Source organism: Mobula birostris, chromosome 7 (genome assembly GCF_030028105.1).
Source record: "Mobula birostris isolate sMobBir1 chromosome 7, sMobBir1.hap1, whole genome shotgun sequence".
In the NCBI taxonomy this organism is placed as follows: Eukaryota; Metazoa; Chordata; class Chondrichthyes; order Myliobatiformes; family Myliobatidae; genus Mobula; species Mobula birostris.
The window spans coordinates 114479616-114503884 of record NC_092376.1 but is presented as its reverse complement, the minus strand read 5'-3'; positions in this window follow the sequence as shown (position 1 = coordinate 114503884).

Genomic DNA, 24269 nt, shown 5'->3' with positions numbered 1-24269 from the left:
TGTGACTCCTCAGATAGTGAAGCAGTTCACATCCAAATGCAGCAGAACCGGGACAATATCCAGGCTGGGCTGACAAGTGGCAAGTAGCATTTGAGCCATGCAAATGCCAGGCAATTACCATCTCCAACAAGAGAGGCTCTAACCATTGGCCCTGGACATTCAGTGGTATCACCATCACTGAATTCCCTACAGTACTATTAACATCCCGGGGGTTTACCATTGACAGGAAACTGAACTGGTCTAGCCATATTAACACCGTGGCTACCAGAACAGGTCAAAGACTAGGATTGCTGTGGTGTGTAGCTGACCTCCTGACTCCCCAAAGCTTGTCCACCATCTACAAGGCTCAGGTCAGGAGTATAATGGAATACTCACCACTCACCTGGATGAATGCAGCTCCAACAACATTCAAGAAGCTTGACACCATCCAGTACAAGGCAGCCAAGTTGATTGGTACCCTTCCACAAGCATCCAATCCCTCCACCATCGATGAACAGTTGCAGCAGAGTGTACTATCTACAAGATGCACTGCAACAACACACCAAAGTTCCTAACACAGCACCTTCCAGACCCACGACCACTACCATCTAGAAGGACAAGAACAGCAGATACCTGGGAATACCACCACTTGGAAATTCCCCTCCAAGTTACTCACCATCCTGACTTGGAAACATATCACCATTCATTCATTGTCGCTGGGTCAAAATCATGGAATTCACCCACCTAACAGCACTGTGAGTGTACCTACACCTCAGGGACTGCGGCGGTTCAAGAAGGTGGATCATCACCGCCTTCTCACGGGCAACTAGGGATAGGCAACAAATCAAAGTTGCTGGTGAACGCAGCAGGTCAGGCAGAATCTCTAGGAAGAGGTACAGTCGACATTTCAGGCTGGGTCCAGGCCTGAAACGTCGACTGTACCTCTTCCTAGAGATGCTGCCTGACCTGCTGCGCTCACCAGCAACCTTGATGTGTGTTGCTTGAATTTCCAGCATCTGCAGAATTCCTCGTGTATGGGCAACAAATGCTGGCTTAGCTGGCGATGCCCACATCCCGTAAATGAATTAAAAAAATGTACTAATCAACCAGTAACACTGGTGGTCGGGACCGCGGTTAACCATATGCCTGAAGGTTGGCATCTTTGTCAATGCTCAGAACTGTCATTCCAGAATGTTTGACAGCCTGAAATGCAACCTATTGGTGTTTTAACCAATACTGAAGGAGAGGCGAAGAACTACTGTTGAATGAGAAAAATGGAGGTAAATCCATCCATTTCTTCTTAGATAGCTTGACCCTGTAGGAACCTAGGTCAAAAGGCTGAGATCAGCATTCTGGGAGGTAGATATTTCTTCTGAGCCCTTTGGAGCAAAAAATCTCACAGGCAACCCCCATGTTATGGCCTTTCGGATTTTGGAAATTCGACCTCGCAGAATTCACATAATTGCTACAAAAATTTGAGATAGAACATAGGACATAGAACATAGAATATATAAAAACCTACAGCACATTACAGGCCCTTCAGCCCATAATGCTGTGTTGACCATGTAACCTACTCTAGAAGCTGCCTAGAATTTCCCCACCGTACGGCCCTCTATTTGTCTAAGCTCCATGTACCATGATATGGAATAAAATTTGTTCTTACAGAATTTTTGTGGAGAAAAAAGAAAATAAGCAGATAATATATTTTTGCACCTCTGGTAACGGATACAGTATTGATACTGGTTTATTATTGAAATGTTTATTGAGATACAATGAAAAGCTTCTGCATACATTCCATCCAGGGAAATCATGCCATACAAGAGTACTTTGAGGCAGAAAAAAGAAAACAAAATGCAGAAGATAAAGCTCGAGGTACAGAGAAACATAGAAACATAGAAAATAGGTGTAGGAGTAGGCCATTCAGCCCTTCGAGCCTGTATCGCCATTCAATATGATCATGGCTGATCATCCAACTAAGAACCCTGTACTTGCCTTCTCTCCATACCCCCTGATCCCTTTAGCCACAAGAGTCATATCTAACTCCTTTTTAAATATAGCCAATGAACTGGTCTCAACTGTTTCCTGTGGCAGAGAATTCCACAGATTCACCAATCTCTGTGTGAAGAAGTTTTTCCTCATCTCGGTCCTAAAAGGCTTCCCCTTTATCCTCAAACTATGACCCCTTGTTCTGCCTCTGTACAGCTACAGAGGAAGTCCAGAACACGTAAATAAGTTAGTGTAAGGGCCATGACAAGGCATGATGGGAGATCAAGCATTCAACTTTTGCATATTCTTAACTTAATCGCCAATGTCATGATCCCATGTTAAGGAAAGTCACAACACGGATCACCATCCAGAGCTGTAACATCTACCCTGCCCCCTCAATAACCTGGGGGATTTCAAACACAAGAAAACCTGCAGATGCTGGAAATCCAAAGCAACACACTCAAAATGCTGGAGGGACTCATCAGTCCAGACAATGTCTATGGAAAAGAGTAAACAGTCGATGTTTTGGCTCAAGACCCTTCATCAGAACTGGAAAGGAAGTGAGGAGAGGGAGGAGTTTGGAGGGAGGGGAGAAAGGACTACAAGGTGGCAGGGGATAGGTGAGATCAGAAGAGGGGGCGGGGAGAAGTAAAGAGCAGGGAAGTTGACTGGTGAAAGAGATAAATGGCTGGAGAAGGGGAATCTGATAGGAGAGGAGAGAAGACCATGGAAGAAAGGGAAGGGAGAGGAGCACCAGAGGGAGGTGATGGGCAAGTGTGACTAAACAATGCGAATTCTCCCACTAACCTTGCATCTTTGCCCGGTTTGTCATTCCTCCTCAATCAGTCCGTGGTCTAGTTTACACACTTTGCCCTCCTGTTCTGCGGACCTAGGGAGTTCACAATTTACACACCCCAACGGTAAAACAATCACTAGCTTAGCTAATCAAAACAGTTAATGTGCTTTATTGGTTTATAACTCATAAGATTAAGGATTCTAGACACAGGCATTCCAAGCAGTTTTAGTTATTTTCACTCACACCATTATATCAGTTTGTAGACAACAGAACACCCCCGAGAGACCCAAGGGACAGTTTGGGGCATCCTAAACTAATGCCTGGGTTAGTGGGAACAGACACACCACACTCTACAGAGGCAACACCATTGGTGGGGAGGCATTATTCTTTTATATTCATCTGAGCATGTGGACACTGATCTGTGGGTTTAACTGAGGCATTTGTTGTGGAATAAAACTGTAGGATATTAGAATCCTTGTTTAAAATGTTCCAATTCTGCCTCTGAATTAAGTATTATGGTCTGGTCACGTGATTACGATCCCACCCCCAAAACCAACAGTAGAACTCCCTGGTCCTTCTAGGCTAGGTGGAGGCAGATTTAGACCCTCAATCTGTCTTTGCTAGAGAGGTGTGGAGGTTGGATTTAATGGTTGGTGAATAGTTACATTGAAAAGTTAAAGACAAAGTGTGTCGGAGAGAGAGCCTCTGTATATTTGTAAATTTTTGTACATACACATTTATTTTTCATTTGTCTACCTGTAAATATATATTTTTTTCTTTACAACTTTTGTACTTTTTTCTGCTGGCATTAAACAAAACCCCTTTGCACTAATGTGCTGTTGCAGCTTACCATCTGTTTGTTTTCAAACTGCTGACCCTCGTTGGGCATGCTTACCCACACCTGATAGTGTGTTGTGACAGCAGGTAAGGGGATAAGGTGAGAAAGGGAAATGGGATTGGAGAATAGTGAAGAGGGCGGGAATTACTGGAAGTTTGAGAAATCGAGAATGATGCCATCAGGTTGGAGGCTACCTAGATGGAATATAAGGTGTTAAGGTGTTGCTACTCCAACCTGAGTGTGGCCTCATCACGGCCGTAGAGGAGGCCGTGGACTGACATGTTGGAATGGGAAGTAGAATTGAAATGGGTGGCCACCGGGAAATCCCACCTTTTGTAGCAGACAGAACGACCGTGCTCGACGAAGCGGTTTCCCAATCTACATTGGGTCTTATGAGATTTGCCTGTATTTCTTCCCAGGTTGCTGATTTTATTTCTTGTCTGCGTTGAATCCCTGCCCTTTCTGGAGCCAAGCTTGTTTCACCATTTATCATTCAAAACTTCCTCACCTTGTTGATTCTTTGTGCAATTCTGTTGAGCAAGTTTGCGTATAGACATTTGCTACATTTGTAAAAGACCTCTCATTATATTAAATCTGTAGTTCGTAACACCTCATATTGAAGCATCTTGGCATCATGAAACTTCTTACATACTTCCAAAATCCAATAATTCTCATTTTTAAAAACTCGGCATTTTGTGTGTTTTGCTTTGAATTTCCAGCATTGGAAACAAGGTAGGCGATACATTTACATGTTTCAATTCTGATCTCAGGAGAAAACAAACATAATAATCTGACTTGAACAAGTAAACTGGTCTTTTACATAGAAAGAACATTTGGAACTGGCCATTTGGAAGTGAGGAGTCAAAAGGATGGGCATCTTATAGAATATTTTGAGGGAAAAGATTTAATAGAAACGTGAAGGGCAAGGTTTTTACACAAAAGGTGCCCATTGGGCTACAGGGCTTGTTTCTATGCTGGATGACTCCATGACTTCCTTGCTTTGGTGGGCAGGTTCTGTGTGTTGGGACGTACGTATGTTTGAGGAGTGGGTGAATCAGGCCCCTTCTCCTTTAACATTTCTGAGTGTGCGCTGTGACAATGAGTACCAAAGCTATTCATCCACTGAAGGCAACACAGCCAGTACCAGCTGTGACCTCATGATACTTTGAGATCTGTCGAATAACCGGCAGGAATCAATGGAGAGAATCACAACACACTTTAAGTTCACTCCACTCGATCTTAACCATAATCTGCCGCTTATTTTAATTCAGCATGTATCACGCCTAGACTGAAAATGTCTTTTTCCCTGAGTCCCATGGTCACAAGGAACAATCAGAATCCTGCAAGTTCATGGCAGAGAAAATTTCACTCAGTTCATCAGGGCTCTAAATGAGTCCAACTTCCCAACTCTCTCTCCACAGCCACTTGGCCATACAGTATCTTTCTCGTGCTCCTTCCACACACCGTTCAAACATGATGAGGACTTCTGCCTCCACCACCCTTTAAAGCAGTTATCTCCCGACCCTCACGATTCTTTGGCTAGAAAAAAAGATCCTCAACCTTCTAACCTTCTGTTAATTAACAGACAATAATGTCTTCATATAAGTCTCCCTGTTCACCCTATCTAGGCCATTTCACAATCTTGTGTAGCAAAATTAGATCTCCCCACAGTCTCTGTTATGCCAAAGTCTTGCTGATCTCTCAGAACAATAACTTGCCAGCCCAGGGCAACATGTGGGCGGTGTGGTAGTGTAGTGGTTAGCACAACACTTTACCATACAGGCGACCCAGGTTCAATACCAGCCACTGCCTGTGAGGAATTTGTATGTTCTCCCTGTGAACGCATGTGTTTCCTCTGGGTACTCTGGTTTCCTCCCACAGTCCAAAGACGTACCAGCTGGTAGGTTAGTTGGTCATTGTAAATTGTCCCATATTTAGGTTATGATTAAATACAGCTATTCTGTGCTGTATCTCAACAAAGTAAAATAAACATCCTTATTGATCTCCTCTGCACCCTCTCTAGAGCATCCTTCCTTAAGTATGGGAAACGGAGGAGCACACTGCCCTCTAACTATGGTCTAATTATTCTTTTATACAGATTTAGTGTGACCTCTCTTCTCCTGTATTTCATTCCTTGCTTATCCAAAGGTTTTCCTGCATCGATTTTTTCTCCGTGGCAGCAAAGTTGTCTTCCTCGCTTGCCAAAGGTTTCAGTGCCTCACTGCTGATCACTGACAGTGAGTCCCATTTACAGCATTCAGGAAGTTGTGGAGTCAGGAAATCCAAGAGAAAAAAAAATTTAAGCTGACACGACACTGCTTTGGGAGTGCAGCACGTCAAAGGCCCTTTTGGATGAGACATTAAACTGGGATCCCATCTGCTCTACTGAGTGGATCTAAAAGGTGCCAAGGCACCTGCTCAGAGAAGTACAATCTAATTTCTCCTCTTCTATTTTGCCCTTATTCTGAATTCTGCTTTTTAACGATTTTTTCAAATTATTGTTTTAATTGTTTTTATTTTAACAAAACACCTAAAATATGATTATCCTTGTTCAGGATCACTCCAGCCCTACAATGCTCACTAGTCTTGGAAGGTGAATGCTGTGTGCGCCCTCTCCAGGGACTCCTGGGCAGGAATAGAACATTAGAAGCGGGGTTTTCAGTCAGTATCAGGCACCATCATGGGGTACATTTTGTATACAACTGCGCCACCTGCAGATTGTCTGTGATACTGCAAGCTATTCATGATTCCCAGGTAAAGCACGACATAACATTAGCCTTACCAGCAGCTGGAAAGACACAATTCCGAATTGGAAATCTGAGACAAAATCTAAAACGCTTCAATAGTTTGTCAAGGCAGGCAAGTAAAAAAACCTGCATTTTAAACACAATCCTTCACCAGTCAACATTTCGGGCCAAGGGTCCTGATGAAGAGTTTTGGCCGAAACATCAACTATTCATTTCCATTGATGCTGCCTGACCTGCTGAGTTCTTCCAGCATTTTGTGTGTGTTGCTCTGGAGTTCCAGTATCTTCAGAAACCCTTGTGTTTATCCTTGTTAATACTTGAATTATGTGCATTACTTCCTTTCTTTAGCTACAGAGAGAGAAGTGGGGAATAAGGGAAGAGAAGGGTGGTATCTGTTCACATCAGAAAACATACAGAAAGAATTTCTTTGAGAAACAAATGACTTACTGAGAATGACAAATTTAAAGGGATTAGTATCAGTATAATCAAAGCAATGGGGAAATGAAAGGGATTAAAAGCCAACTAATTCCGGAACCTGCTGCTTGCACGCTATAATTTTAAAGGAGGTCATTATGGAGGTACTGGATAGTTTTTGTCGACCAGCTTGCTTTGGATGTTGAAGTTCTCATTGTGAAGGGGAAGATAATTGCCGTCAATCCCACACTGCACTGCCCTCCCACCCCAATCCCCATAATTTCTGTCTTGACCACGCACATCCCCAAACCTGCCATTTGCAGAGGCCTGGATGAAAATTCACAACCACAGAATACCAAGCAAGTGCTTGTGGAAGATTAAACCCTCTGCTCTGGATTATAAAATCGTGCCACACAGAAGCAGGTTCTGCACCCCAACAAATCAGTACTGAGCATCAGCCACCCATTTACACTGTCCCTTCACAGCACACCTCCCCCCTGCCAAGATTCTCTCTCCACAGATACCACCTGATTTGCTGAATGGTTTCCATATTTTCTATTCTTAAACAGTTTACTGAACTCTATCAGGATTTTGAATGGTCGCCAGATAACTTGATTAAGTCAAGAATTTAACCTGCCGTATGTCTCCTTACACAACAAATCTATCGTCCCAGGAATCAACCTAGTGATTGGTTTTAACATTAGTAAATCCTTTCATGAATGCAAGGACCTAACTTGTACATAGTATTCCAGTTCTTGTCTCAGTGGAACCCTATATAATTCCATAAAGACATTTTTACTCTTGTACTCAAACCTTCTTGCACTAAAAGCCAGCATACTAGATGCCTTTCTTCATGCCTGCAATAATTGTATAGTATCTTGCTGTGATTTATGAATAAGGTCAATTAGATCACTCTTAACAGCAACATTTTACAAAGTTCTCCGGAAAAAAAGTCCAAGGGATAGCGCCTCAGATGTTCTAGAAGGCTTGGAGATCTCAGTGTGAATCAAACTATCTTCCCCATGGTTGGTTTGTTATTTTGGCCTAGGCATGAGATTGCTTTATGTTGAAGATCTGCCGGGGGCGGGTGTGGTGCGGCATCCAGGCTGGAGCTGATGCTGCCCCCCCGCCCCCCCCCCCCAGTGATCACACGGCGGGAGATGGGCCCGATTGTGCTTGACTGTGGATTGAAGGCACGAGTTTTGGTCTCTTTTATTGCGTGATCGTGATACCATTTGTGTTTGCTATCTTGTGTGTGCTTTGTGCTGTGTGTGACTGTTGGTACTGTGTTTTGCATCTTGACTCCGGAATAATGCTGTTTCATTTGGCTGTATTCATAGAGTATTCATGTTTAGAGTGACATTAAACTTGAATTGAATTGAAGAGGCCACTAGGTGGGAGTGTAAGTGTGAGTGGGAGAGAGAGAGAGAGAGAGAGACAGACAGAGAGAAAGAGAGAGAGAGAGAGAGATTGCGATAAATTAAGCTGGTGCTGTCGAGCTCTAACCCACCACAAAGTGGAGTTGTCTTCTTCAAACAATACGCTGTACCAACCGGTCCCAATGTGGAACAGCAGCAATAGCACCAGGATTCCCATCATGTTAATATTTGATTATGGAAGAGGGAGACATTGTCTCTCTGGAGAAAATTCAGCAGACATTCTACCTGGGGACGTACAGTATAATATTGTGGCAAAATTACTTTTGTGATGGACAAGTCAGGATTTTTTTAAAAAGGAGGGGGTAATAAGTTTTGGAGGATCAAACAATTTGGGTCTGGGTATGTAAATGAATAAAGGCTTGAAGAGAAATAGAAAATGATTAAAAAGTCTAACTGAAGGAGAACTGCAATACAAGGTGCAGGAAGCTACGTGACAACTACATACTCTCAGAGGAGGGAGAAGATGTGATCGACAGGTGGGATGGGTGGGTGGCTTGGGTGGTGCACTCCTTCACCCATTCTTCTGTGTGCTCCCAGAAAGGATTAAGGTGTTCCATGACTCCCCAGGTGCTCCTTCTCTACTCTGAGTGATAGTGAGGCAAGGATGCACACAGGTTAGTGAGCATTTACACTTTTCAAAAAGCCTTTGAGAAAATATAAAATAAAAGTCTCCTTACCCTCCTGGAATTCTCAGAGCAGTGTGCCTTTTTGGTCAGATGCTGGGCATACCAATGACAGGGACCACAGTTACACTGGGGTTTAAAGAATATGATTATTATAGCAGGCTGGATAAACTGAGCACAGTATTTAAAATGGCAAAAAAGTGATACAGTTAAGGAATCAAAAGCAAAAGATAGCATTCTCAAAATTAGTGTTATCCATCCAGGTGTGAAACCAGGAAGCTTTTTCCCACAAAGGGTGGCGGATACGTAATGTTTTCTTTGCCAAAAGGATGCCAGGTGAGTTAGGAATTCTTAGAGAGGTTTGTTGGGTCTGTTCAAGGCATAGAGGTCAAAGGTGAGCAAATGGAATTGATAAGTCTCTCAGCCACAGTCTAACCGAAGATGAAAACAGGAGCAAAGAACAGAATTTTCTGTTCCTCTCCTAATGTTCCTGAGGAAACAAGTAAATTCCACACTGAGTCAGAGGTTTCTCTCCAGAGACTTAAGTACAAGTGCCTTGGCTGACTCTGCTGCACAGTATGTGGGAGTACCACTCTCACTGAGAGCTCTCTGAGATGCCATCTATCCAACAAAGTCTTTAACAGTAGCCCCATCTGCTTTCTTGGGTGGAATAAAAAAAATGAGACTATTCTAAAGAAGAATATGGGAAAAATCCCCAGTTCCTGGACAATATGTATTCCTTAATCAATATTTTTTAAACAGATTGTGTTAATATTCATGCAGAGATATGTGGGAGCTTGCTGAGGACAAGATGGTTGCTGTGTTTCCAGTTTTAAACCAGTCATTACACTTCCAAAAGGTATATGAGAGGCACCCTAAGCCTTATTTACATTTTTTTCAAACCATGGAACATGAGATGAAGCTTAAAAATATTAATTCATAATTTAAATCTAAACATTGCATCCAGGAGGTCGGAGAGCACAGATAGGAGGCAAATTATACGCTAAAAGTGAAAGAGAATTAAATAGGTATTTGATGCATTGTGTGATCAAAATTGTAAATTTTTATTCCAACAGTTTTGCCTTCCTAGTGTGTGCAAGAGCAAAGGTGTTAATGTATCTGTGAACTCAGTACTCATCACAGCTCAGTCCTTCTTTGGGAAGTGCATTAAACCAACTGAGCCACCAGTGAGGCCAGGCCACCAGCCAGTTCTCAAGTCTCAGTAACATGATAGAAAAGATAACACTTTGATTTTTGACCATTGCACATAAAACCTTGTTGGATTCTGGTCAGACATTAAAATAGTCTCCCAGGGTGCTGAGTGAATTATACTATTCAGAGCAATAGCTGTCACATGACTCTCACCAGTCAATTATTGATGAAGTATGTCTATTACTTTAGTATCAAAGGATAAAGCAAGACATCTATTAAGATTGCCAGATTGAATAAATCACCAAAATTCTCAAAATCACCAGATGTCCCTAAAATCAGGAACCAAGAGTTAGTCTGTCTTCAGTAGTTGGCAAGATAGTAAGGCCCATTAGTAAGGATGAGATTTCAGGATATTTGAGGTAGACAAAAAAATAGGCTAAAGTGAGCAGTGTTTCCTTACGGGGAAATCTTGCCTGATGAATCTGTTGGAATTTTTTTGTGGAAATGACAGGCAGGATAGACAACGGTGAGTCAGTGGATATTCTTTACTTGGATTTACAGAAAGCCTTTGACAAGGCTTGCAGTGTCGGTGAGTGTGCATTAAAAAGCTGCGCTTTGCCGGAGTTTTTGGCATACGTACAGTGGCAGGTGAGAGATCGAGACAGAGAGAAGAAGTAACTCACACAGGTCATTGAGTGTGCATTAAAAAGCAGCACTTCACAGGAGTTTTGGCGTTTGAACAGCAGCAAAGCAGAGATCAGAATTCAAGTAAAATAAGACGGGGCCAAGTGGAGTGGCCTTTGTAGGAGTGGACAGTGTTAGAGAGGGGATTTTGAGGCTTTAGCTCTTTGAGGCTTCAGGCGAAAAACTATTGGTAGATATTTTCAGTTTATTTATTGTTTCCTTCTTTATAATTAGAGCAGTAGGAATGTCTGGCAGATACTTTGATGTTCCTCATGCAGGATGTGGGAAGGCAGGGAGGCCTTCAGTATCCCTGAAGACTTCACCTGCATGAAGTGCATCCAGCTGCAGCTCGTAACAGACGGTGTTAGGGGGCTGGAGCTGGAGCTGGAACTGGATGAACACTGGATCATACAGGAGGATGAAGGGGTGATAGATAGGACATAGAAAACAGTAGCTACACCCAAGGTGCTGGACACAGGAAACTGGGTGACAGTCAGGAAGGTGAAGGGGGTTGAACCGTATGTCCTTCCCCCTCAACGACAAGCATATCACTTTAGATTGCGTTGGGGTGATGACCTATCAGAGGAAAGTGCATAAGTTAGTTCTCTGGCAATGAGAATGTTTCTATGGCTCAGAAGGGAAGGGATGAGAAGAGACAAACTGTGCTGATAGGGGATTTGATAGTTAGGGGAACAGAAGGGAGGTCTGTGGATGAGAACAATATTCACAAGTGGCATGTTGCCTCCCAGCTTTCTGGGTCCGGGACATCTCAGATCGAGTCCTTAGTCTTCTTAAGTGGGAGGGTGAGTAGCCAGAGGTCATGGTCCATATAGGTACCAATGACACAGGTTGGAAGAGGGACAAGGTTCTGCAAAGTGAGTTCAGGGAGTTGACTGCTAAGTTAGGAGAGGCAGTGGAAATTGTTTGCATGGACTCCAGCAAGGCACTTGACAAGGTCTTGCATGGGAGGTTGGTCAAGAAGGTTCAGTCACTTGGCATTCAAGATGAGGTAGTAAATTGGGTTGACATTGACTTTGCAGAAGAAGCCAGAATGTGGTAGTAGATGGTTGTCTCTCTGACTGGAGGCCTGTGACTAGTGGTGTGCTGCAGGGATCAGTGCTGGGTCCATTGTTTGCCATCTATATCAACAATCTGGATGATAATATGGTTAACTAGATCAGCAAATTTGCGGAAGACACAAAGATTGGGGGTATAGTGGACAGCGAGGAAGACTATCAAAGCTTGTATGTAGTGGGATCTGTACCAATTGGAAAAATGGCAGATGGAATATAATGTAGACAAGGGTACTTTGGGTGGACCAGCAAGGGTAGATCTAACACAGTGAGTGGTAGGGTACTGAGGAGTGTGGTAGAACAAAGATATCTGGGAATACAGGTCCATTATTCATTGAAAGCGGTGTCACAGGTAGATGGGGTTTCTAAAGAAAGCTTTTGGCGCAATGGTCTTCATAGATCAAAGTACTGAATACAGGAGATGGAATTTTATGTTGAACTTGTATAAGACGTTGGTGAGGCTAGTATGGAGTATTGTGTACAGTTTTGGTCACAATGTAAATAAGATTGAAAGTGTGCAGAGAAAATTTCCAAGGATGTTGCCAAGACTGGAGGACCTGACTTATAAGGAAAGATTGAATAAGTTAGAAATTTATTCCCTAGAACTTAGAAGACTGAAGGGAGGTTTGACAGAGGTATATAAAATTCTGTGGGATATCAATAAGGTAAAGCAAGCAAGCTTCTTCCACTGAGTTTCGGTGAGACTGCAACCAGAGGTCATGGGTTAAAGGTGAAAGATGAAATGTCTAAGGGGAACATGAGGGGAATCTTCTTCACTCAGAAGGCGATGAGAGTGTGGAATGAGCTGCCTGTGCAAGTGGCGGATGTAATTTCAATTTTAATGCTTAGGGGAAGTTGGATAGATAGGTACATGAACGGAAAGGGTATGGTTCGGGTGCAAGTCGATGGGACTCAGCAGTTTAATGGTTCAGTATGGACTAGATGGTACAAAGATCCTATTTCTGTGCTGTAGTTTTCTATGACTCTAGGTCCCACACATGAGACTGCTGAACAAAATAACAGAACATGCTATTACAGGAAAGATACTGGCATGGACCAAAGATTGGCTAACTGGCAGGTGGCAAAGAGTGGGAATAAAGGGGACCGTTTCTGGTTGCTGTCAGTGACTAGTTGCGTCCCACAAGGGTTGGTGTTGGCCTTCTTCTTTTTCACATTATACTGTATATTAATGATCTGGATTATGGAATTTTGTCCTAGTTTGTGGGTAATACAAAGAGAGGTGGAGGGGCAAGTAGCGTGGAGGACACAGGGAGTCTGCAGAAGGATTTGGACAGATTAGAAGAATGGGCAAAGAAGTGGCAGATGGAAATACAGTGCAGGAAAGTGTATGATCATGATCATGGGATAAAGATCTAATGGTTTTTTAAATGGGAAGCAAATTCAGAATTTGGAGGTGCAAAGACTCTTGATAGTCCAGTGTAGGATCCCCTAAACTTTATCTTGCAGGTTGAGTTGGTAGTAAGGAAGGCAAATGAATTGTTAACATTCATTTCTGGAGGTCTAGATTATAAAGGCAAGAATGTATTGATAAGTCTTTTTAAGTCTTTTTCAGACCATATTTGGTGTTTTATGAGGAGTTTTGGGCCTCATATAAGAAAGAATGTGTTGGCATTGTAGCGGGTCTAATAGAGGTTTATGACAATGATCCCGAAAAGAAAGGGTTAACCCGAAACGTTGACAGTACCTCTTCCTATAGATGCTGCCTGGCCTGCTGCGTTCACCAGCATTTTTTATGTGTGTTGGTTAATGAATGTGGAGTGTTTGATGACTTGGGCAGTGCATTACAGATTCTAACTATGCTCTGGGAGAGGAAAATTATTTATCAAATCCCTACCCCTTATCTTAAAGCAGTGCTGTCTGGTTTTAAACCCATCTATGTTAGGGAAAATTTCTCACTGTCTACCTCATCTACCCCTATCTTCCCCTCACAAATCTGTACTGTATTCAGTTCACCCCCACTTTACAGAAGGGTTTCTCCTAGAAATTGTCAGGTTTGTTTCAGAGAAAATAACTCCCTTCTCTCAATTCCTCCATCTCTGCCGCACCTACTCAGGATGAAGCTTTTCATTCTAGAATGAAGGAGATGTCCTCCTTTTCTAAAGAAAGAGGCTTCCCTTCCTCCACCATCAACGTTGTCCTCAACGGCATCTCTTCCATTTCATGCACATCTGCTCTTACCCCATCGTCTCTCCACCCTACCAGGAATAGGATTCCTCTTGTCCTCACCTACCACCCCATCAGCTTCCGCGTTCAGCACATAATTCTCCAAAACTTGCGTCACCTCCAACAGATCCCACCACTAAGCTCATTTCTCCCTACTCCCCCCTCCACTTTCTGCCTTCCATAGGGATCGCTCTCCCTTATCTTTTCATCCCTCGCCACTGATCTCCCTCCTGGCACTTATCCTTGCAAGTAGAACAAGTGCTACACTTGCCCCAACACCTCCTCCCTCACTACCATTTCGGGCACTAAACAGTCCTTCCAGGTGAGGCGACACTTCACCTTTGAGTCTGTTGGGGTTGTTTACTGTGTTTGATGCTTCCGGTGAAGCCTCCTGTACACCAGTGAAACCCGACGTAGATTGGGAGACCGCTTCATCAAGCAACTACGCTCCGTCTGCCAGACAAGTGGGATCTCCCTGTGGCCACCCATTTTAATTCTAATATGCCCATGCATGGCCTCCTTCACTGTCATGTTGAGGCCACACTTCGGTTGGAGAAACAACACCTGATATTCCATTTGGGTAGCCTCCAACCTGATGGTATGAACATTGATTTCTCAAATTTCTGGCAATGCTCCACCAACCATGCCCCCCCCCCTCCACCATTTCCCAATCCCCTTTTCCCTCGCTCACTTTACCTACTTGCCCACCTATCGCCACTCTCTGGTGCTCCTCCCTGCTTTCTCTTTCTTCAATGGCCTTCTGTATTTTCCACCAATCAACTTCCCAGCTCTTCACTTCATCCCTCCCCTCCAGGTTTTACCTATCACCTAGTGTTTCTCTCTCCCCTCCTCCAACTTTTAAATCTACTACTCAGTTCTCTTTCTCCAGTCCTGCTGAAGGGCTTCGGCCCAACACATCGATTCTACTTTTTTTCCATAGATGCTGCTGGCCCTGCTGAGTTCCTCCAGCATTTTGTGTGTGTTGCTTTGGATGTCCAGCATCTGCAGATATTCTCATCTTTGAAACTCCTATTATCTAGTCTCTCTTCACATCTGAAAAGCCACTTTGTCTCCGACAAGGTTAATTTGCAGTTAACTTTGGATGACTGGCCCTCTACTGTATAAACAGATGGACTTCATTTGGCACAAATAAATGAGTGATGGAGCAGCTCAGCAAATCAGAATGTTTTCAGGCAGATAACTCAGGAAATTCACAGTTGCCCCTTTATCTGGACATCCAGATGAAGTATCTCACACCGAAATGTCAACTGTACATTTCCCTGCACAGATGCTGCCTGACCCACTGACTGATCCAAGCAGCTCATGTTTCTTTGGCTTAAATTCCAGCATCTGCCGTGTCTTACGTCTCTAGACTTTATCTGGGATATTCTTCCCATAGAAGCTAGCTAAATAAAATCTGGCAGTTAATTGCAACTTGATTGTGTGGGAGACAGGATGGAACATTTCAGTGTGAGAAGGATGGGTTTATTTTTTACTTGGAATCTGTCCCTTGGACATCTGCAGCATAAATGCATCAGGAGCATATTCTCCCCTTGATATAACTGGTCAGCTGTTTTCAACCCCAACATCAATGTTTCCCAATGAGCTCACAATACTAGATGCTATTTTTTGTTTTGTTTCCAGGTTTGTCTTTGTATCAGTGAGACATCAAAACTCTGATTTATAGAGTGCCTCAACCATGTAAAAGTGTTGAGGCAACAGTAAGTGCCCTCATCACAGCCCATGGATTGTTCTGACTGTTGTGTCAGCCATTACCATTCAGAGAGTCCACTGATACCATTACACTGACCACTGAAAAGACATGGAGGAAGAAAGTTATAAACATCCCAAGGTGATTTATTGAAATGTAAAATTACAATATCTGACATTGAACCAGTGGAAACTGTAGAACCGGTGATCAAGAGGGGAAAAGATTTCGAGAGGGAATTCCAGATCCTAATTTGAAGAACTGGATGCCACATGAAATATTGAGCTACATCATTAATGGATTGTCCAGAAAAAGAGAGTTCATGAATGAGAAGTCCATGTGTAAGAAAGGCAGAGATAGGAGCAGAAGGCAGAGCAAAGGAGAAGAACTCTAAACTTCCTCCTCATTGTAGTTTTAAACCATAAGACCATAAGACGTAGGAACAGAATTAGAACATTCGAGCCTTCTTTGTCCTTCAATCGTGACTGATTTATTTTCTCTCTCAACCCCATTTTCCTGCCTCCTCCCTGTAATCTTTGATGTCCTTATTAATCAAGGACCCATCAACCTTCGTTTAAGTATACCTAATGACTTGGCTTCCTTAACTGTTGGTGCAATGAGTTCCACAGATTCACCATCCTCTGGCTAAAGAAGTTCCTCCATATCTCTGTTCTAAAGGGATGTCCTTGTATTTTGAGGTTGTGCCCTCTGGTCCTAGAATCTCCCACTTTTGGAAACATCCTCTGCATGCCCCATCTGTCTAGGCCTTTCAATAGTCGATAGCTTTCAATGAGATCTCCCCTCATTGTTCTAAACTCTCATGAGTACAGAGCCAACATTTGCAAAATATCTAGATAAGCACTTAAATCAATGGAGCAAGTGCTGGAAAGTGGGATTACAATAAACAAACACTTAGTGGTTGACCCAGATGTGTGGGCCAAAGGTCTGTTTCTGTGCTATATTATGCTACAACTCCATTTCAGGTTTTAGGATTGAGGTACTTGCATGTGAAGTGGCCTATTTTGGATTCATAGCTTTTGATAGTAAATGCAAATTCTAAGAAATGATCAAAGCAAGGGAAAAGCATATTAAATGAGAAACCTCCAACATTTTTATTCTATTTACCCCTCAAGTGTTGAGTTTATCAGTTGTGAATCCTTTTCCTCTCTTATTTCACTCATGAGTCCCTGACTTCTATGGAAAAGCCTGTGAAAGCTTTGGAGTGAGAGGATTATCTGGTGACAGCTTGTTGTTTGTGTGTCTCATTGTTCGGGCTGTAAATGTGAGCAGTGAGGTGCAGCTGACACAATAAAAGCAAACAGCAGCAGCTTCTATGGGAAGAAGAGCTGCCCAAATGAAGTCTGGCTGTTTATAGAAGGCCAGCCATCCAATCCCTATTAACTGCAGCTTGGCTTTGTCAGAGACAAGAAAAAGGTAGGTTCAGCATCAAACACATTTCCCTAAAGGAATGCATACCAAGAGAATTAACTGCCCCGTGACAGACAAGTAATTTGTACTGTGATGATTCGACACAAGAGCACCAAGAACTTCCTTTGTGTTCCCATAATCTCCCTCTTTTGTTCTGAAGGTATAATTTTGCCCCAGTAGAGAGTTGCAGGGATTTAATTAAGGTAATAGTTATCTAATTCTATTAAACAAGGCAATTTAACTCACAGTGTGACCGACACCAAAAGCCTTCCTTCTCCCTTTTTCAATCTTAATGTCTTAATTTTGCATTAACTCTCACCCTCCCTTCATCCTCGCTGTATGCAAAAAAAAAGCTGATTGTCCTATGGAGCAAATGTGGACAATTGCTTTGAAGTGGGACTTGGGAATCACAGCTGTTTCACTGCCTTTCACTTGAGATCTTTCTTATAGCATGCAGGCAAATGAAAAGCAAAATTGTACATATGGCATTGACTCTGGCAAATCATTCCACTCCCTTCTTTTCAACACAATTTTCCAACATTTAACCAATAGTTGAAAATTAAAGTTACTTGTGCATCTCCACTTTGGAGGGACAAAGTTCTGAGGGGCGGCGTGAAGAGAATGACGAGACCTGGGTTATCGCATTGCGGCTCCTTTCAACTCATGTATCCTGTGCACTGATGTCGCTACATGGAGAATCAAAGCTCTGAACCCATATCTAACATGAAATGCCAGATACTAGAGAGCACAGATTCAGGGTGAGAGGGGAAGGGAAGTTTTAAAGTAATTTACAAGGTAAGTTTTTTTACCAGGAGTACTGTTGGGAGAGCTGGTGAGGCAATACGATGGCAACATTTACAAACACGTGAATGGGCAGGGAGTAAATGGATATGGAGTAAATGGATATGGAGCAGGTGTAGGCAGATGGGATTAGTTTAAATTGGCTTTATGGTCGGAATAGATATTGTTCCAAAGGGCTTGCTCCTGTGCTGTACTAATCTATGCCTGTTCCAACATGCACACAATGTAACTTAATGGGATTTTTACCACGTAAACACGAGGAATTCTGCAGATGCTGGAAATTCAAGCAAGACACATCAAAGTTGCTGGTGAACGCAGCAGGCCAGGCAGGATCTCTAGGAAGCGGTACAGTTGACGTTTCAGGCCGAGACCCTTCGTCAGGACTAACTGAAGGAAGAGCTAGTAAGAGATTTGAAAGTGGCAGGGGGAGGGGGAGATCCAAAATGATAGGAGAAGACAGGAGGGGGAGGGACGGAGCCAAGAGCTGGACAGGTGATTGGCAAAAGGAATATAAGAGGATCATGGGACAGGAGGCCCAGGGAGAAGGAAAAGGGGGAGGGGCGGAAAAACCCAGAGGATGGGCAAGGGGTATATTCAGAGGGACAGAGGGAGAAAAAGGAGAGAGAGAAAAAGAATGTGTGTATATAAATAAATAATGGATGGGGTATGAGGGGGAGGTGGGGTATTAGCGGAAGTTTGAGAAGTCAATGTTCATGCCATCAGGTTGGAGGCTACCCAGACTGAATATAAGGTGTTGTTCCTCCAACCTGAGTGTGGCTTCATCTTTACAGTAGAGGAGGCCGTGGATAGACATATCAGAATGGGAATGGGATGCCCCACCTCCATGTCTGGTACCATGTTCTTTGAGGGTCAACATCTCTGAGGATCTTTCCTGGGCCCAACATATCAATGCAGCTACAAAGAATGCACGACAGTGGCTATATTTTGTTAGGAGTTCGAGGAGATTTGGTATGTCATCAAAGACACAGGAAACTTCCTACAGTTTTATTCTAACTGGCTGCATCACCATCTGGTATGTTAGGAGGGGGAGGGTACTGTAGAGGATTGAAATAAGCTTCAGAGAGTTGTAAACTCAGTCAGCTCCATCCTGGGCACTAGCCTCCAGAGTATCCAGGACATCTTCAAGGAGCGATACCTCAAAAAAATGGGTTTCCATCATTAAGGGCCCCCATCAGATAGGATGAGATTAGATTAGATTAGATTATGAGGACACTCAGTCCTTGTTTGTTGTCATTTAGAAATGCATGCATTAAAAAATGATACAATGTTCCTCCAGAATGATATCATAAGAAAAACACAGGACAAACCAAGCCTAAAACTGACAAAACCACATAATTATAACATATAGTTACAACAGTGCAAAGCAATACCGTAATTTGATAAAGAGCAGACCATGGGCATGGTTAAAAAAAGTCTCAAAGTCCCAATAGACTCATCATCTCATGCAGGCGGCAGAAGGGAGGAACTCTCCCTGCCATGAACCTCCAAGCGCTGCCAACTTGCCGTTGCAGCACCATTGGAATACCCGACCGCAGCGGACTCTGAGTCCATCCAAAAACTTCGAGCCTCCAACCAGCCCCTCTGACACAGCCTCTCCCAGCACCATCCTCTGCCGAGTGCTTCGACCCCACCCCGGCTGCCAAGCAACGAGCAAAACCGAGGACTTGGGGCCTTCTCCTCTGGAGATTCTCGACCACACAATAACAGCAGCAGTGAAGCAGGCATTTCAGAAGTTTCACCAGATGTTCCTCCGTGCTCTCAAGTCTGTTTCCATCAAATCAGAATTGTGCACGGCACCCTACTTGACAAATAACAGACATCACCACCAGAGTGGCCGCTGTGAGCTGCGTTGCGCCGCCATCTTCTCCTCCCGCCGAAATACATGCCCTCTTCTCACTGCTTTCATCAGAAATGAGATACACACTTAACATCTCAGGGACAGCTTGTTCCCCATGCCATCCGACTCCTAAATGGACATTGAACCCATGAACACTACCTCACTACGTTTTTTATTTTTATTTTTACACTGCTTGTTTAATTTAACTTATTAATAAACATACACTTACTGTAATTCACAGCTTTTTTCTATTATTGTGTATTGCATTGAACTGCTGCCGCAAAGACAAATTTTACAACATATGCCAGTGATATTAAACCTGATTCTGATGTACCCGGGTTAATTATTTGCTGACATCTATACAGGAAAGAAAAACACCCAAATCATTATTATCCATCTCAGTGAAAACTAATTCTTATACAGTATCTGTTCTCTTTCCACTTATCAGTGGCCTTTCATCTATGTTACATTACTTAAATGCAGTCTATTATTAGTTCTCAGGTTGCAGCAGTGTGTACTATCTACAAGATGCACTGCTACAACACACCAATGTACCTAAGGTAGCACCTTTCAGACCCACGACCACTACCACTTAGAAGGACAAGAACAGCACCACTGGCAAACCCCCTCTGAGTCGCTCACCATCCTGACTTGGAAACATATCACCATTCCTTCATTGTTGCTGGATCAAAATCGTAGAATTCCCTCCCTAACAGGATTGTGGGTGTACCTACACCTCAGGGACTGCAGCAGTTCAAGAAGGCAGCTCATCACCATCTTCTCAAGGGCAACTAGGGATGGGCAATAAATGCTGGCTTAGCTGGCGATGCCCACATCCCGTAAATGACTAAGTGAATAAATAAATGAACAAATAAGTAAATAAATAAACATTGTTGGATCACTCATGGTAATACTGGCAATTGGGCAGTGAGACAAGTCAATAACGAAAGTTTTGGACATACTGAAAATCTGAGATTCCGTATACACGAATTTTTATTCGCCCAGATACAGCTATCCTCAGGTAATCCCCATGTGGTGCTATAATTCTGCAACTGAGCAAGTCAGACAGATACTCATGCATAGGTGTAAGTGATAGATTGTGACTCAGCCGATAAACTTGTGCCCATTTTGATAACAAACTTTTCTGGCCAATTAACCAATCAGAAAGTGCTTTGACCCTGACCCGGGTTGTGCTTTAAACACCTCACATCGGCTGAGCTGAGGTGAAAGCAGAGGATCAAGTGGCCATTCACACCACCTCATTATCAGTGCTCATTTGACATTTGAAAACTTCACCCCCTTGACCCAATGGTCTTTTAAGACCTTATTTCCTCCGGTGATATCAGCAAATTCTCAGAGACTTTCGAGTGCAGGAAAAGGACTCGGCATAATAGCCAAGCTGCAGCGTTATTCCCGGCACTCTTAACTTTGCTGTTGTTAATCACTCTGCCAGTTTCGGAGACGACAGCATGCCTGGCAATGGTTCCTGTTATTTATACCACCTGTGAACTGAGCCGAAAGATCTGTGGGAATGTGTCTGAGTAGGAGTGGACAAGGTCCTGCTGATTTGACAGGCAGACAGAGATGCAGCAGCTCCTTAGCGATCTGATGAGATGCACATTGAAACCAAAGCAAGGAATTCCAATAACCTTGTAATTCTTGTGGGTTGTCACCATGCCTTATAATTCTCAATGGGTTCTAGCTTTTAGTAGGTAGATAACTCTGAAATAATATGTTATCTGAACAAGCCTATTATTCTATAAAGATAACTGATTTTCAATGGGTTTACACTTTTCAGTAGGATTACTGTTTTGATCAAACAATGATGGGCATTTCAATGAAATCACCAAAAACCTAGCCAGCTTTTCCTCTTCCTCTCACTCCAACAAGTTTACTCACTTACTCACTGCCTATTACACCACTGGCCACTGACACTTAGGGCAGCAATGAAGGTCCTCCATCTCTGGTGGTTTTCAGGGCCTCTTTCATCATGTCTGTCGCTTCTTCATGGTTTTCACTACCGTCAGTCGCGCAGGTCCTGGGTGGAGACTCAGGAATACCATCACACTCGGATGTAGAAGGAATCTTCATTGCTGTTTCTGTAACAATTTTGTTTTACCTGTCATGGTTGTTAGCCCTGAGCTGAACCTCCAAACCTGGAGCACTCTTAGTCTGGCCTCTACCCTTTGACCTGTTTGGCATGGAGGACTCTACCAAGAGCCAAAGCATAAAGCCCTGACTCCAGCCAACATAAGTCTCCAGGTCATTGAGGCATGCAAGCCTCCAAACCCTACGACAAGGCTGGGGTCCCCTTGAAGGTCCATCAAGTTTATTATCATTTAATCACTCATTCTGGAGTGACTAAATCATAATAAACTTGGTTGTGTCAGGTGAAAGAACCAAAATATATAACCAATTCAAAGATACAATTGGCACCTCTGTACTGTACACATCATATCGATTCCTTCTTCTCCAGCCCATTACCTTTCCAACCACTTGGCTTTAATGGGTTTGTGAAGCTATCACCTTCTAGCTATTCCTTCTTCCCCTCCCACCACCTTTTCATTCTGGCATTTTCCCACTTCATTTCCAGTCCTGAAAAAGGGTCTCAGCCTGAAATGTTGACTGTTATCTTATTTCCTTAGATGTTGCCTGACCTACTGAGTTCCTCCAGTATTTTGTGTGTGTTGCACATCATATTGAACTCTGTGGTGCTCTAGCATTTCTTCTGTTATAGCTGACAGACTGAAAGATAAATTCTCACCAACAATGATTTATGGCAAGTCCCAAACAATTAAATGTGTATCACAGCCACCTGCATAGATAGATACACACATACACCATACACAGATACATGTTGGTGCATAACAGTCTCAGACACAAAAGAATTTACTGACATGCTTTATTGACTTTTTCTCTCTCTTGGCTGAAATTTCTGATTTAGATGCACACCTCAGGTTTAAGAGCCCTCAGGTTACTGTGCATGATGAAAGGCTTCCTACGTAGTCATAGTATGAAGCATATTAGCCATTCTGGGTCCACTGCTGTGAAGGTAAAAGTGCATGAGGCACTAGGAATGGCTGGTGCACACTTACCTTCATACATTACACAAAATTCAAGGGAAAACTCTTGTTCTCAGTATCATTATTTTTATTTGTAGTTTTTTCTTCTTTTGCACATTGGTTGCTTGTCAGTCTTTTTTTTCATGAAGTTCTATTGTATTTCTTTTTTCCTTGTAAGTGCCTGCAAGAAAATGAATTTCAATGTAATATATGATAGCATATACATACTTTGATCATAAATTTACTTTGAATTGTGCTTTAAGCCAGGTCAGAGCTCCACTAGGGTCGTGGTGGGGTGCAGTGAGGAAGTGGTCACTCTTCAGGCAGCAATGACCTGTTTGTAGGCTGGAGGCAGGAAGTTTCGTTTGGCCAGAGATCTGTGCCTTGTGGAAGTTGAGAAATTGGGGCTCCATCTGGGAAGTGGGAAGCCTGTAGGTGGGGTGCAGGTGGATCAAGAAGGGGGACTGCTACTCAGGTGTTGGGGGGAGGTGGAAGTGGTGGATAGAGTATTGGCACAATGAGCAGACACAGAGGAGGCCAAAGGAAAGGAGATAACCAATGGCAGTCTTGCCTGGGAGTGCCCAGTGTTACTGTGCATGCTAGGGGATTCAAATTGGGAATAATGTAATTTATGAGCACCTAACGTCATGTTAGATGTGGAAAGATAATTTCTGACAAAACATGGCCACTCAAATTTCCACACTGATACAATTCAACCCAGAAATGGTCATAATCAATTTTCACTCTGGAAAAAAAAATACTTATCAAATTCAAAACCTTGCCATGAGTCCAAAATTTCCAGCCAGTTTCTTTGGCAAGCATTGCTCTTCATTTGTAACCATAGGCAGCAGAAGCCAATTTTCTGAAAAGCCAACATCCTTAACTGTTTTCCAATCTCACTGTTCTTGCACATTAGGTGGAGGGAATTATGCAGATTGCAGGAGAAAAGAAATAAAAGAAGCTGGTTATCAGATTGAGAGATTTTGCTGGGTTTGCCTGGTGTTCAAATCAATGTCTTTAACAATTTGTCTGCAAGGATTAAAACAAATTAAATACTGAGTGGTTGTCTTCTGTCCTCTCCTATCAAATTCTTCCTTCTCCAGCCCTTATCTCTTCCACCAATCAACATCTCACCTCCTTACCTCATCCCTCCCCTCTCCCAGTTTCACCTATCACCTCTACCTTGTACTTCTTCCTCCCATCCCCCACCTTCTTAATCTGACTTCTTCCCCCTTTCCTTTCCAGTCCCGTGAAGGATCTCAGCCCAAAATGTTGATTGTTTACTCTTTTCCGTAGATGGTGCCTGTCCCGCGGAGTCCCTCTGGCATTTTGCATGTGTTTGCATTTCCAGCATCAGCAGATTTTCTCATTCTTTTAATACTTCCAGTTATTTCGGTTGTAAAGTTGTTGCTTACTCAGGTTGCTGATCTGCCTTCAGAATGCACCACAGCTGGGACATCTAAAATTGTGTCCAAGTTGCTGTGGATGTCACAGTGT